Raw genomic sequence first — 13245 nt, 5'->3', positions numbered from 1 at the left:
AGATAGGTACTAAACATATATTGTTGTTATCTATTCACTAAGTCATGTCCAACTCTTTTGTAATCCCATTGACTGTAGCCCACCAGGCTCCTCTGTGCATGGAATTTCCCAAGCAAGAATGCTGGAGTGGGTTGCCATTTCCATCTACCGGGTATCTTCCCCACCAAGAGATTGAACCTGCATCCTTAATTCTTTAAGGTACAGGTAACATGTTATCAAAATAGGCCTGATTATTATTCACTTTACAAAGAAATACTCTATTACAATTCTTGTAACAAAATGTAAGATTGGTTTCATCATAAACAGTATTGAAAGGAACTATAAGGTTAAAAGTGTAGGACACGGATACTGCAGTGTCCTCTAGACATTTTAAAGAATCTTGTTCTGATTCCTGCTAACAAAGTATACTTTATGGATGGTGTTTAATGACCCAGAAATAGCAGGATAAATATATTATATATATATATATTATATATATATATATATTTATTTATTTATATATTGGGCTTCCCTATGGCTCAGGTGGTAAAGAATCTACCTGCAATGTGGGAGACCTGGGTTCGATCCCCGGGTTGGGAAGGTCCTCTGGAGAAGGGAAAGGCTACCCACTCCAGTACTCTGGCCTAGAGAATCCCATGGACCTTATAGTCCAAGGGGTCACAAAGAGTCGGACACAACTGAGTGACTTTCACTTTCGGTTTTCAGCGTGCCGTTCATTATTTAAGGTGAACTGAACTATGATACGTTAGAAAAGGATATTTTGTTTTGCCTAAATGGTGGGGTTTGTACTAAGTGCAATGTAACTGTAATTTTCTACTGATTATCCCATATTGTTCTAACTTCTTTGTCTCTTAGGACTGACCTTAATTTGGCATTGGCTGCTTAAGCCACTTCCCTTACAAGAATTCTGTGTGTATGTATGTGTGTGTGTGTGTGTCTCTGTGTGTGTGTGTGTGTGTTAGTTGCTCAGTCGTGTCTGACTCTTTGCCACCCCACTGACTGTAGCCTGCCTAGCTCCTCGTCCATGGAATTCTCCTGGTGGGAATACTGGAGTGGGTTGCCATTCCCTTCTCCAGGGGATCTTCCCAAGCCAGGGATCGAGCCTGGGTCTCCGCATTGTGGGCAAATTCTTTATCCTCTGAGCCACCAGAGTCTGAGGAATCAGTAAATAAACACTTAAGTGGACTAAGGGAGTAGCTTCTTTAAAGAAGTCCTTTTGAAATTCAAATAATCACCCCCTAATGTTGTATAAGGGTTTTTCACAGGGAAGCTTGCTCTTGTGCTAGCTGTATTCTGTTGCATGTGGTAAGATTTCTTCAAAAGATAATGTGAACACATGTTTTAAAGTATACTGCATGGTTTGAAGTAAGTAGTATGTAGAGGGAAAAATAATAAAATCTGAAGAAGTGAACTCAGAGACTTTAATAATGCTGAAGGGTTTCTAATGAGATGTCAATTTATAGCATGTCAGTTTAACAAGAGGGAGAACAAGTCTGCGGGGGAAAAGAAAAAAATCAAATCGACGTAAACAAGAAGAAAGAGCACGAGGTTCCTCAACAGGGTGAGTTGAATATTTTTTAAATGTCAAGTAAAAGCAAGAAGGTAGGATTTCCTAAGGTATTCTTGAATCTCTTTTCTTAATAACTTTGCCTCTCCTCTCCCAAGGGGGCTGCACCTTGTATACTCATATTAAATGTCAAGTATTGCAACAAACGGTGATGTTCTTTCATTACTCTTGTCACCGATTTCTGCTGAGCATATAGAAGGCTTCTCTGATTAGAAATCATTGACAGAGAAGCTCAACGGGGTTTCTTTTGAACAGAGTAGTTGAAGTAGTTGAAGATTTTTATGCATGACATTATAACTCCTAATAGTTGCCAAGCAGAAAAAACATCCTCTTCTGTAACTTAAAAATGTATTTGGTCATGTATTCAAATATAACATATATTCAGATTCTGAGTGATCAGACTAAAATCTCTTTAATTAATATTGCATTTAATACTTAAACCCATTGGAACTTGAGTAGAATTTGTATCCTACTGTTGTATGAAAATTGTGTAAATCTTAATTATGTTGACTTGGTTCATAGTGCTTTTCAGGCCTATTATATTCTACTTTTCTATATGTTTATTCTATTAATCTTTGAGAGTTTGATGTTGAAACTCTAACTAAAGATCTCAATTAATCTACTTAAAAAATAATTGTAATATATAATGGAACTATATGTAACTTTGTTCTGTATTTTCCAAGTCTCCTGTAAATGTGTTATCATATTTACATAATTAAGAAATGTTAAAACCTATTAATTCAGATGCTTACAGGATCCTTTCTGGTTATTTTTGGAGGTGCCATTTCTTTCATGTTACTTTAGAAGATTCACAGCATCATAACATCTCACAACTGGAAGGACCTCCAACCCTGTTTTGCTTGGCCCAAGTTAGTGGCAGAGCTCCTGCTAGAACTAAGTCTACCACATCCATCTCCCATGATCTTTCTACTGTAACGCTACTCCATGTCCAGTGATACTTAATTTTAATACAAATATCCTCCAATGGAAAGATAGACTATCATTTATTTTATTATTTTCTTAATGGATACGAGGGTTGAAGTTTTTTTGGCTCTGCCTTTTACCAGCTGTGAAACTTAATCAAGTTTTTAATCTCCAATCTTTAGTTTTTCTCACTAAAATTATCAAGAAATTAGATTAATTTTTAAGGTCTCTTCAAATATCCAGCTTCTGATTTTTTTTAAAATTGAGGATAATTGCTTTACAATGTTGTGTTGGTTTCTGCCATACAACAGTATGAATCTGCTGTAATTATATATCCTTCTGGAGTCTCATTCCCCACTTCCTTCTCACCCATCTAGGTTGTCACAGCGTGCCAGGCTGGGCTCTCTGTGTTATATAGCAGCTTCCTACTAGCTACCTATTTTACACATGATAATGTAGATATATCAATGCTACTTTCTCAATTTGTCCTATCCTCTCCTTCCTCCTCTATGTCCAAAAGTCTGTTATCTATGTCTGTATTTCCATCCCTTTCCTGCAGATAGGTTCATCAGTATTTTTTTTCTAGATTCCATATATATATATATATATATATATATATAAGTCGCTCAGTTGTGTCCAACTCTTTGTGACCCCATGGACTATACAGTCCATGGAATTCTCTAGGCCAGAATTCTGAAGTGGGTTGTCTTTCCCTTCTCCAGGGGGATCTATCTTCCCAGCCCAGGGATCCAGCCCAGGTCTCCTGCATTGCAGGCATATTCTTTACCGGCTGAGCCACAAGGGAAATTGCAATGAACATTGAGATCAGATGCTGATTTTATGCTGTGTTTTCCACTACCAAACATTTTACAGCGAATATGCTGCAGTCCATGGGGTTGTGCAGAGGTGACTGAACAACATGGATTTATCAGATTTATCAGAGATATCAGTGTGTGGTGAAGAAGTTAGTCTTCATAACTCACAGAGTGGGTCAAATCTCTAATGCCAAAACGATCCATGGTGATTCCTTTGGGCAAAAACCCTGAACGTTTATAGATGTTCAGTGTCTTTGGGGACAGTTAGGATAACCTCTTCTACCTATTTGCTGACATGTGACCAGTCTTATCTCTCCTGTTCAGTAGCATTAGGATTTCTCCTGCTACCTGAGTGTCACAAACACCCTATTGCCCAGTTGACATCATGACCGTGGGAGGGGAAAGTTTGTAATTCAAATGCATTAAGGAGCCGGGTTGAGTTGGTCCCCAGGCTCTAGTGTGTGCATACTTTGCTTCTCATTCTCTGACATTTATTTTTAATATGTGAGTCTTGATTGTAATTCTGGGTCTGTGGTCTTCCTCCCCGCCCCCAGCCAACATGTATAAGTGCTTTCAGAAAAGGAAAAGCATGATTTTTGTCTTTGGGAACCACAAGCCTAAATTATTATAGCTTGTAGAGAAGTACGATGTTGCAGTTTAACTCTTTTCGTCAAAAGGAGAAGGACATTGACAACATTCAATCCCATAAAGGAAGGAAAGCCATCAAGTTCTGACATTTGGTGAGGACAGGGAGCAGACAAAAGGGAGTGAAATTTTAGGGGAAAATAATATGGGTTTTTTGAACATTTAAAAAAATTTATTTTATTGAAGTACAGTTGATTTAGGGGAAAATAATGTTGAAAAAGTGATTGCCTAAGTAGGCAAGTACCATCCAAACATTTGTAGTGCTAGTTGATTTCTCCATTCTTATAAATGAAGAACCAGGTTCAAGGAAGTTAAGTAATTTATCCCAAGTCACACAATTAGTGATTAGCAGCAGATCCAGGTTTTAAATTCATGTCCACGTAATTTCACAAGATGTTATTTTCTGATTCTCTATCCACATCCCTTGATGCCAGATGTAATTTGAATATAAGAATTTAGAAGATAATACAGTGCAAATATCATGTGTTATATAAACAGTCCCAGCAAGGTCTAAGGCTCCCTGTAATCAAAACAGATTCATATGCTGGCAGAAAAGCATGAATATTCACCTACGGTGGGATAAATGAAGTCTATAAATAGCCTCATACCAGTTCAGGTCAGATTTTGCAGCCAGATAATTCAGGTCAGTTCAGTTCTGTGGCCTAAAAATCTGGGCTTTAGAACTTTCTGAATATCACAGCTGGGGACTTAAGGATTGTGGACTTGCTTACCAGCCTGCCTGAGTCTATTGAGGGAGTTCTGAGTGGGCCCTGGGTTTTCTGATTGAGGAAATAGTCTTTATGTCAGGCTTCTGAGCAGTCCCATCAGAACTGGTGGTCAGTGATCAGAGTCAGGGGCTGTGACTGTCTCTCTGGGGGGTGCCAGACCCAGGGGTTCTGACTGAGCAGCCAAATGCAAGGGTAGTTAGCGCCAGGCAGTGCACAATACCAGGGGGAACCTCTGTTGGCCATATTTTTGCTGCCCCTTGAGCCTTTTTCCAGGTGGCTCAGTGGTACAGAATTCGCCTCCCAACACAGGAGACTTTGGTTTGATCCCTGGTTTGATCCCTTTGAGGATCTTTGGAAGATCCCCTGGAGAAGGAAATGGCAACTCCCTCCAGTACTCTTGCCTGGGGAGTCCCATGGACAGAGGACCCTAGTGGGCTATAGCCATGGGGTCTCAAAGAGTCAAACATGACTGAGCAATCACACATGAAACTTTTTCTTGCCAGAAGTTTCTAGAGTGAACTTTTTCAGTGATATCACATATTTTATATTTGGGAAGTCATTGAAAAATAGTGGACTTGTTCTGTATAGATTCACATTGCAGTCAAATTCAATGAAGCATAGATTATTTGAAAAGTGATGGATATTCATCATTAATGAGCTAAAGCTGCGTTATGGTAAGGTTATTTGAAAATAAAGGCAGACGAGAAGTGGAAGTGACAGTGTTTTTTTCTCCATAGGTTAGGCTACTGAGACAGGGAAAAGCTAACATGTACCTGAAATCTTTCAAAAACTAATATATAATCATTTTTTTTCCCACGTAGTATTTAAAATAGAACTGACTTTGTTGTTGTTCTTTAGCCCTTCTTGGTTCCACATCTTAACATGAGATAATCATTAATAATTTCAAAATTGTGATTGAATATGAAGTTACTGTTATGAGAACATTAAGAATTCATGCCATGCCAGTAGTCAGCATTGCGGAGGTACATTGTGTTGTATCCAAAATAAATTTGACCTTGGTGCTCCACATGCATTAATCACGTTCTTCTGGGCACAATAGCAGAACACTAACTGGATATGAATAATGGATGCCAAAATTTGAGATTAATTTTTAGCATACTAGGCTTTGTATGAACACAAAATGAGGTTAAATTAGGATTCTGGTTGTATCTCAACTGTTCAAATTTCCAGATATTTTAAATTTATTAGGCTTGGAGGTTTTTCCCCTGCCATTAACTAAGTAACTGCTACAATAAAGACAGACAGTATCCTGTAGATGTAATGTCCTTCCCTTATCTCTATAATCAAATTTATATTGACCAGCTGAGATGATAAAAACTGCACCAGATTCCAGCAAAGCACCAGGGATAAAACAGTACATCCATACAATGATAGGTGAGAGTAAATTTCTATAGATAAGAATCATCAAAGACATATCTAACCTGATTGTAAAGTTTTAAAATCAAATTAGGCTTTTCCCATAAGTTGACTAAGAAGTATTAATGTATGTACTAAGTGTTAGTACTATCTTCTGGCTGAAAAAAGGTCTCTAACTTAAAAACTAGAAACCAAGACACTGGTCTTTACCTATATACTTTGATTTAATTTAAACTTAGATGTATTCAAGATTAGTAAATTAATTTTGTTTAATAAACCTGAATAGTCCCTAATATAGAACCTAAACTACCTCAAAGTGAAAGTTGCTCAGTCATGTCTGACTCTTTGCAACCCTATGGACTATATAGTCCGTGGAATTCTTCAGGCCAGAATACTGGAGTGAGTAGCCTTTCCCTTCTCCAGGGGATCTTCCCAACCCAGGGATCAAACCCAGGTCTCCCACATTGCTGGTGAATTCTTTACCAGCTGAGCCACCAGGGAAGCCCAAGATAATTCCCTTCTCCAGGGAATCTTCCTAACCCAGGGATTGAACCCAGGTCTCCCACATTGCTGGTGGATTCTTACCAGCTGAGCCACCAGGGAAGCCCAAGAATACCAACTGAGCTACGAGAGAGCTATAAATTATATCCAGCGGTTTTTTCATCTGCCTGAAAATTGTAGAATGAGGTAGTGTTTGCTGCTCAGTCGTGTGACTCTTTGCTACTTCCTGGACTGTAGCCTGGCCAGGCTCTTCTGAGAAGATTCCCTTCTCCAGGAGATCTTCCCAACCTAGGGGTCTAACCTGGGTCTCTTGCCCTGAAGGCAGATTCTCTCCTGTCTGAGCCACCAGGGAAGTCCTGGCAAAGAGATATGAGTATAAATAAATGAGTAAAAACCAAAGAGCTAAGTCTGTTTCTGTGACCGAAAACTAATGCACCCCTATTTCTTTTGCATTTGGAGTAATATTCAGCAGTTCAGTTATTATTGGGGCACAACTTTTACTACTGAAGAGAAGTTTGATTATGCAGACACATTCAAAGGATGTTTGCACATAAATATATTTTGTTCATGTTGCCAAGATATCTATTTTTAGAATCTTCTTAAAATTCTTTTTGGCTAGATCTTCATTCTTTATGGGGGTTATTTCTGCTAAAATAAAATCATCATGAGATAAATCTTCAATAATAAATAAATAAGCAACTAAATATTGTATTTTGCTTTAAAATTAGAGCCTAGAGCTAGCTACGAATTGTTTTTTAATTAGGTGATGTTTCAGTTTCCTCAAATACATTTAATCCTGGAGGAAGAGTATCCCCTGAGGATGGTTTCAGTGTGGTGCTGTTAGCTAGTGTTTACGCAAGTCTAAATAGAAATTGTTTTTTCTTAATCATTGTGGAAAGAGAGTAGTATGTGTTCCAGTGTTGCTTCAAATTTGGGACTACACATCATGATTTTTATGCCACACATTAAATTCCATGCAGTAAGTTAAATATTGATATTTCCTAATTTAATTATTCAAAAATAATAAAGAATTTAGTACCTGATAACATTTCTGGTGAACACATTGTTCTTTCTTGGAAGGGAATAGTTGTGGTAAGGGTATTTTATTGGTATCATTAGCAGATGAAACACAATCATAATCCTTTTTTTTGAGATGATATGCTATACAGAATGGGAAAATTAATGTAGCAGCAGAGGCTGAGCTATCAAGCGTAACTGATACATGGCTGTTTTATTTGCTTTTATTAAAATGTAGTTGATATACCTTCTTATGCTAGTTTCAGGTGTACTACAGATGATTTGATATTTGCATACATTATGAAAGGAACACCATGATAAGTCTAGTACCCATCTGTCCCTGGACAAAATTATTACAGTGTTATTGCCCATATTCCTTATGCTGGATATTACATCTCCACGGCTTAATCTTCTTCACCTACTTCACACACCCCCTCCCAAATCCCCTTACCCTGTGGTAACTTTATGTTTATTCTCTGTGCTTATGTCTGTTTTCATTTTGTTTTTTTCTTTAGATTCCACGTGTAAGTAAAATCATACGGTATTTGTCTTTTTCTGTCTGACTTATTTATCATAATACCCTCTAGTACTAATGCATTCTAACTACCTTGCATTTTTACTCCTCCCTCCAGTATTTTTTTAATGTTATATTTTACATTTTTTTGTTTTGTGTTAATATACATGATTTTATTGCATTTGCTTTTTAACTTTCCTTCTAGCTTTCAAAGTGGTTGATCACTACATTTATTATACATTTGCCTTTACATGTGACATTTTTCCTTTTATAATTTTCATATTTCTAGTTGTGGCTTTTTCTTTTCCACTTCAAGGAGCCCCTTTAACATTTCTTTGTAAAGCTTGTTTAGTGGTGTTAAGTATATTTTTTAGCTTTTGTTCCTCTGTAAAACTCATGATCTCTCCTTCAAATCTGAATGATAAACTTGCTGGGTAGAGTGTCTTTGCTTCTACATTTTCCCCTTCCATCAGCTTGCATATACTGTGCCACTCTCTTCTGACCTGCAGAGTTTCAGCTGAAAAGTCATCTGATAGTCCTGTGGGAGTTCTCCTGTATGTAACTGGTTGCTTATTTCTTGCTGCTTTTGAGATCCTCTCTTTATATTTAATGTTTGCTATTTTAATTTTAATGTGTCTTGGCGTGGACCTCTTTGGATTCATCTTGTTAAGGACTCTCTGTGCTTCTTGGACTTGGATGTCTGTTTCCTTCCCCAGGTTAGGGAAATTTGCAGCTATTTATTTCTTCAAACAAGTTCTTTGACACTTTTTCTCTCTCTTCTTCTTCTGACATCCATATAGTGCAAATGTTATTATGCTTGATGTTGCCCCAGAAGTCTCATAAACTCTTCAGAGATTTCCTCTTACCCTGTCTTCCAGATCACTGATCAGTTCCTCTGTATCATTAGTAATCTACTGTTGATTCCTTCTAGTGTATCATTTATTAAAGTTATTTTATTATCCACCTCAGTTTAGTTATTCTTTATATTTTCTGACTCTGTTGAAATTCTCACTGTGTATATCTATTCTTCTTCTGAGTTCCCTGATCATCTTTAGGATGATTGCCTTGAAACCTTTATCAGGTAGATTGCGTATCTTCATTTCATTTAACGTTTCTTCTCAAGTTTTGTTTTGTTCTACCATTTGGAACATATTCTTCTCTCTCCAAATTTTGTCCAGTTCTCTGTGATTATGTCTCTGTATTAGGTAGATTGGTTACAAGTCCTGAGTTTGTCGTCTCCTTTTATAGAAGGTAGCCTCTGGGGCTGAGCAGTATGCTCCCCTCTGGTCACCAGAGCTCAGTGTTCTAGGGGTGCCCATATGTGGGCTGTGTGCCCCCTCTCTTATGGTGGAGCTGACTATTGTGGACAGGCTGATAGATGGGGCTGGGCCCTGGCCAGGTTGGCTGTGACGCTGTGCCTCATGTGGTGAGTGCAGGCCTACTGGAAGGCAGGGTCGGCTTCCCTCATGGTTGCCTGCACGTCCTGGGCTGGTGCTGGCTTACTGGAAGGTGGGAGATCACCTGCTGCAAAATAGGATAAAGTACACTCCAGATCCATCCAGATGAGACCAGAATACTACAGTCCATGAGGGTAGGCAAACTGGTGTTTGCCAGAGTGCACCATCCACAGTTCTATCAGGAGAACCAAAGAATCAAAAAAATATTTATTCAACGTAAGCTTCTCTGTCAGCTGAGCTTAAATAAAAGAATTGTCTGTGTTCAAGTAGAAAGAGCTGTGGGGTTGGCTAGATTCAGGGATGTATTCCTTGGGTCATTAAATTGAAAAAATAAATGGGCTCAGTTGTGAAAATCATGCCATGGGTAAATACATTCCAGAATCTAGTCTCATTCCCAGTTATAATTTTCAAACCAAGATCCTTATAATAGAATGCTAAGAAGGTTGTAGCATGATTTAAATTACATAGAATTTAAGTTACTTTCTGAGTTTTTTTTTTTTTTCTGACCGCTCCTCATGGCATGCAGGATCTGTTTCCTGCCCAGGGATTGAACCTGTGCCCTCTGCAGTGGACGTGTGCAGTCTTAACCACTGGACAATTTGCTTTCCAATGTTCCTATCCAACTAACAGGGTGAACCTCACATATACTCAAACACATTTATTTTTTCAATCAATACATACTTTTTAAACACAAACTATATGTTCTGTTCTGTTCTAGAAACAGCTCCCACCCTCAAGGATCTTACATGAGCCATGGGGGAAAGGTTATATATAAATAAAAGAAGAAGTACATATATAGTATATTAAATTCTATGAAGGAAGTCCATAAGGAATATAAAGCAGTTCTATGAAGGAATATAAAGTAAGTTCTGTGAAGGAATATAAAGCAGTATGGAGGACAGGGAATATACATAGGCATGGTGATGGTAGAATTTTATACGAAGTGGCCAAGAAGGATCTCTTTCATGGAGTAACCCCTGTGGCTATCTGGGGGAAGGGCAGTCAGCTAGCAGGAACAAGTGTAAAAGTCCCAGGATAGAGGCATATTTTTAGTGTCTGAAACCAAAGACCAGTGTGGCAGATTGAAAACTGGGGAAGAATAGTAGGGTAAGAGTTTAGAGAGATAACAGAAAGCCAGATTATGTGGTTCATTGTAAGGATTTAGGAAGACATTTTGAATGATTTGGGAAACCTCTGGAGGACTTTGGAAAAATGACTGACCTCATCTAATTTGTGTTTCAGAATGATCAGTTGTATATGTATGAAAAGCCTATAGCTACTATCATGTTTAATTGTGAAGACTAAATGCTGTCCCCCTAAGCTCAAGAATAAGGCAGAGATGTCTGCTGTAGTTATTTCTATTTAACATGCTGGAAGGCCACACTAATACAGTAAGTCAAGGAAGAGAAATAGAAGGCTCAAGACTGGAAACAAAGGACCAAAATTATTTATTTTCTGATGACTTTTTTTTTTTTTCCAATTGATGACTTTTTTTTAAATGGAGAAAATCCTAAGGAATCTAACAACTACTAGAATAAATAAGTAAATTTAGCAAAGCTAAATTGACCTAGTTTAACTAGATCGATATATGTAAATATATTATGTTTTTATATACTAGCAACAGAGAATTGGAAAGTGAAATAAAATATAATTTATAAAAATATAAAATACTTAGTGATAAATATAATAAAAGTTGTAAAACTTCTATGCAGAAAATTACAAAATGTTGTTTGAATGACATTAAAGAGGACAAATAAATTGGAGAGGTATATCACATTCAGGGATTATAAGACAATATTAACAAAGCAGGTCTCCATGAAGCAACAGCCAATTTGGTGAAATTAGGACTTGAATTAAAAAAAAAAACAAATCCGCATTTAGTAAGCCATGGCACTTGGGAAATGTCCCTGGGATTTACAGATCCCTGGGTAATAGTCCTTAGTTAGATTTTTTTCTTTCCAGAAAGAAAAACAAAAGGTTTACAATTGTTTATAGGAAGTGATAAGTTTTACGAAACTCTGGTCTTTAGCAAGCATACAGTATTGAACTCCATTACAAAGACCAGTACCTAGGAAGGTTTTCCTTTTGAAACTCAATCAATGTATTTGAAGTAGAACCAAAAATGATTTTTTTTCTCTTTTACTGAAGTTGAACTTTAGAGTACCCCATGTTAAAAAGGCAATTTTCTAACTTCTTCAAATTATAGTTCTATGAATCTGTGGCATATTCCTTCTTAGTCTACTACTTACTTAAAAGTCTGGGATTCTTAGGTCAATACTTAATGTAGCAGTCAGATTTTATGTGTGGCTACTGCACACCTAGTATATCAGGGGCGATAATACACAATTTGTGGCTTTTATTGGTTCTCATTTAGAATCATTGTACATCTGTGGGATTTAGAGGGATCAGTAGAGAAGCTAGAAACTGCTAACATGTGGTACCTTTAACCTGCTTCTCATTACTTCTCTGCATCCTCCCTGTTTCAATTTATAGTTTCATCTTCTAGTTCCACTTTTGGATGAGCGCGATGCCTATGCTTGCTAGGGAAGACAAAAAGATAATCTTTTAAAAATAATTATTTATTCATATTTGGCTATACTGGGTCTTTGCTGCAGCACACGGGACTCTTCATTGCTGCGTGAGGGCTTTCTCTAGTTGCAGAGAGCGAGGGCTACTCTCTTGTTGTGGTGGCAGGCTTCTCACTGTGGCGTCTTCTCTTGTGAGAAAGCACCAGCCCTAGCATGCACGGGATCAGTAGTTGTGCTGCATGGGCTTAGTTACCCTGCGGCATGTGGGATCTTATTTCCTGGACCAGGAACTGAACCTGTGTCCCCTGCATTGGCAGGTGGATTTGTAACCACTGGGCCACCAGGGAAATTGCCCCAAAAGACAATTTTTGTTTAATGTGCGGACCACATGAGTTTGCTAGTTAATTATTGCCAAAATAAAACTTATTTTCTTTTCTGAAACTAAGATTACTTATTTGTTTGGTATCTATTTCCTAACTTTTAACTGAGCAACAAATAGCAATCCCATGGCTCGGTCAGTAAAGAATGAGCCTGCAATGTGGGAGACCTGGGTTCAATCCCTGGGTTGGGCAGATCTCCTGGAGGAGGGCATGGCAACCCACTCCAGTATTCTTGCCTGGAGAATTCCCAAGGACAGAGGAGTGTGGTGGGCTGCAGATGTGGTTGTAAAGAGTCAGACATGACTGAGCAATTAAGCACACACAGCATAAAACCAACCGACTGCTTACTCTGTTATATTTTGGCTAGTAGTTTATCCTGGAAGGAATCCGAGGAAATAGTGTCATTCAAATCTAAGCATTCTGAGATTGCATGGTTGTGAGTTTGTTTTGTCAAGGCAGGATTCTGGTTTGAATTGCCTTTATCATTTTTCTGGCTGAAAGTATCTTGATCATACTCTTTAGAAGAGAACTTTAAAACTTCTTCATTTATTTTTGTCCTGGAGGACATTCAGAGTAATTTTCTGAGAAGAATTCTGGCTCTGCCCAAGGGTGTTCCCTCTGCTCAGAGCAAAGGTAATATAAGTGAGGCTTTTGATTCACATCTTTTTTTTTTTTGCGAGGAACAGAAACCCACTCAGATTAGCTATTGTCAAAGGGGTTTATTGTAAAGTTAGGGGTGTTATATTAGTTTGCCATGGCTGCTATAACAAAGTACCACAAATTGGGAGCTTT

At 37.9% G+C, this 13245-nt stretch overlaps 1 protein-coding gene across 1 annotated transcript in view; it reads left to right on the top strand.

Annotated features, from left to right (window-relative positions):
• Positions 1-1513: 1513 nt before the first annotated feature.
• Positions 1514-13245, top strand: part of PLCZ1 (phospholipase C zeta 1) — a 98112-nt gene continuing 86380 nt past the window's right edge. The window contains exon 1 of the mRNA XM_061124128.1: positions 1514-1561. The gene's annotated coding sequence lies outside the window, so the exon portion shown is untranslated. The remainder of the gene's footprint in view (positions 1562-13245) is intronic.

The sequence above is a fragment of the Dama dama genome, chromosome 22 (genome assembly GCF_033118175.1).
Source record: "Dama dama isolate Ldn47 chromosome 22, ASM3311817v1, whole genome shotgun sequence".
Classification (NCBI taxonomy): Eukaryota; Metazoa; Chordata; class Mammalia; order Artiodactyla; family Cervidae; genus Dama; species Dama dama.
The sequence above is the reverse complement of the archived record's forward strand: the minus strand, read 5'-3'. Positions and strand labels throughout refer to the sequence as shown.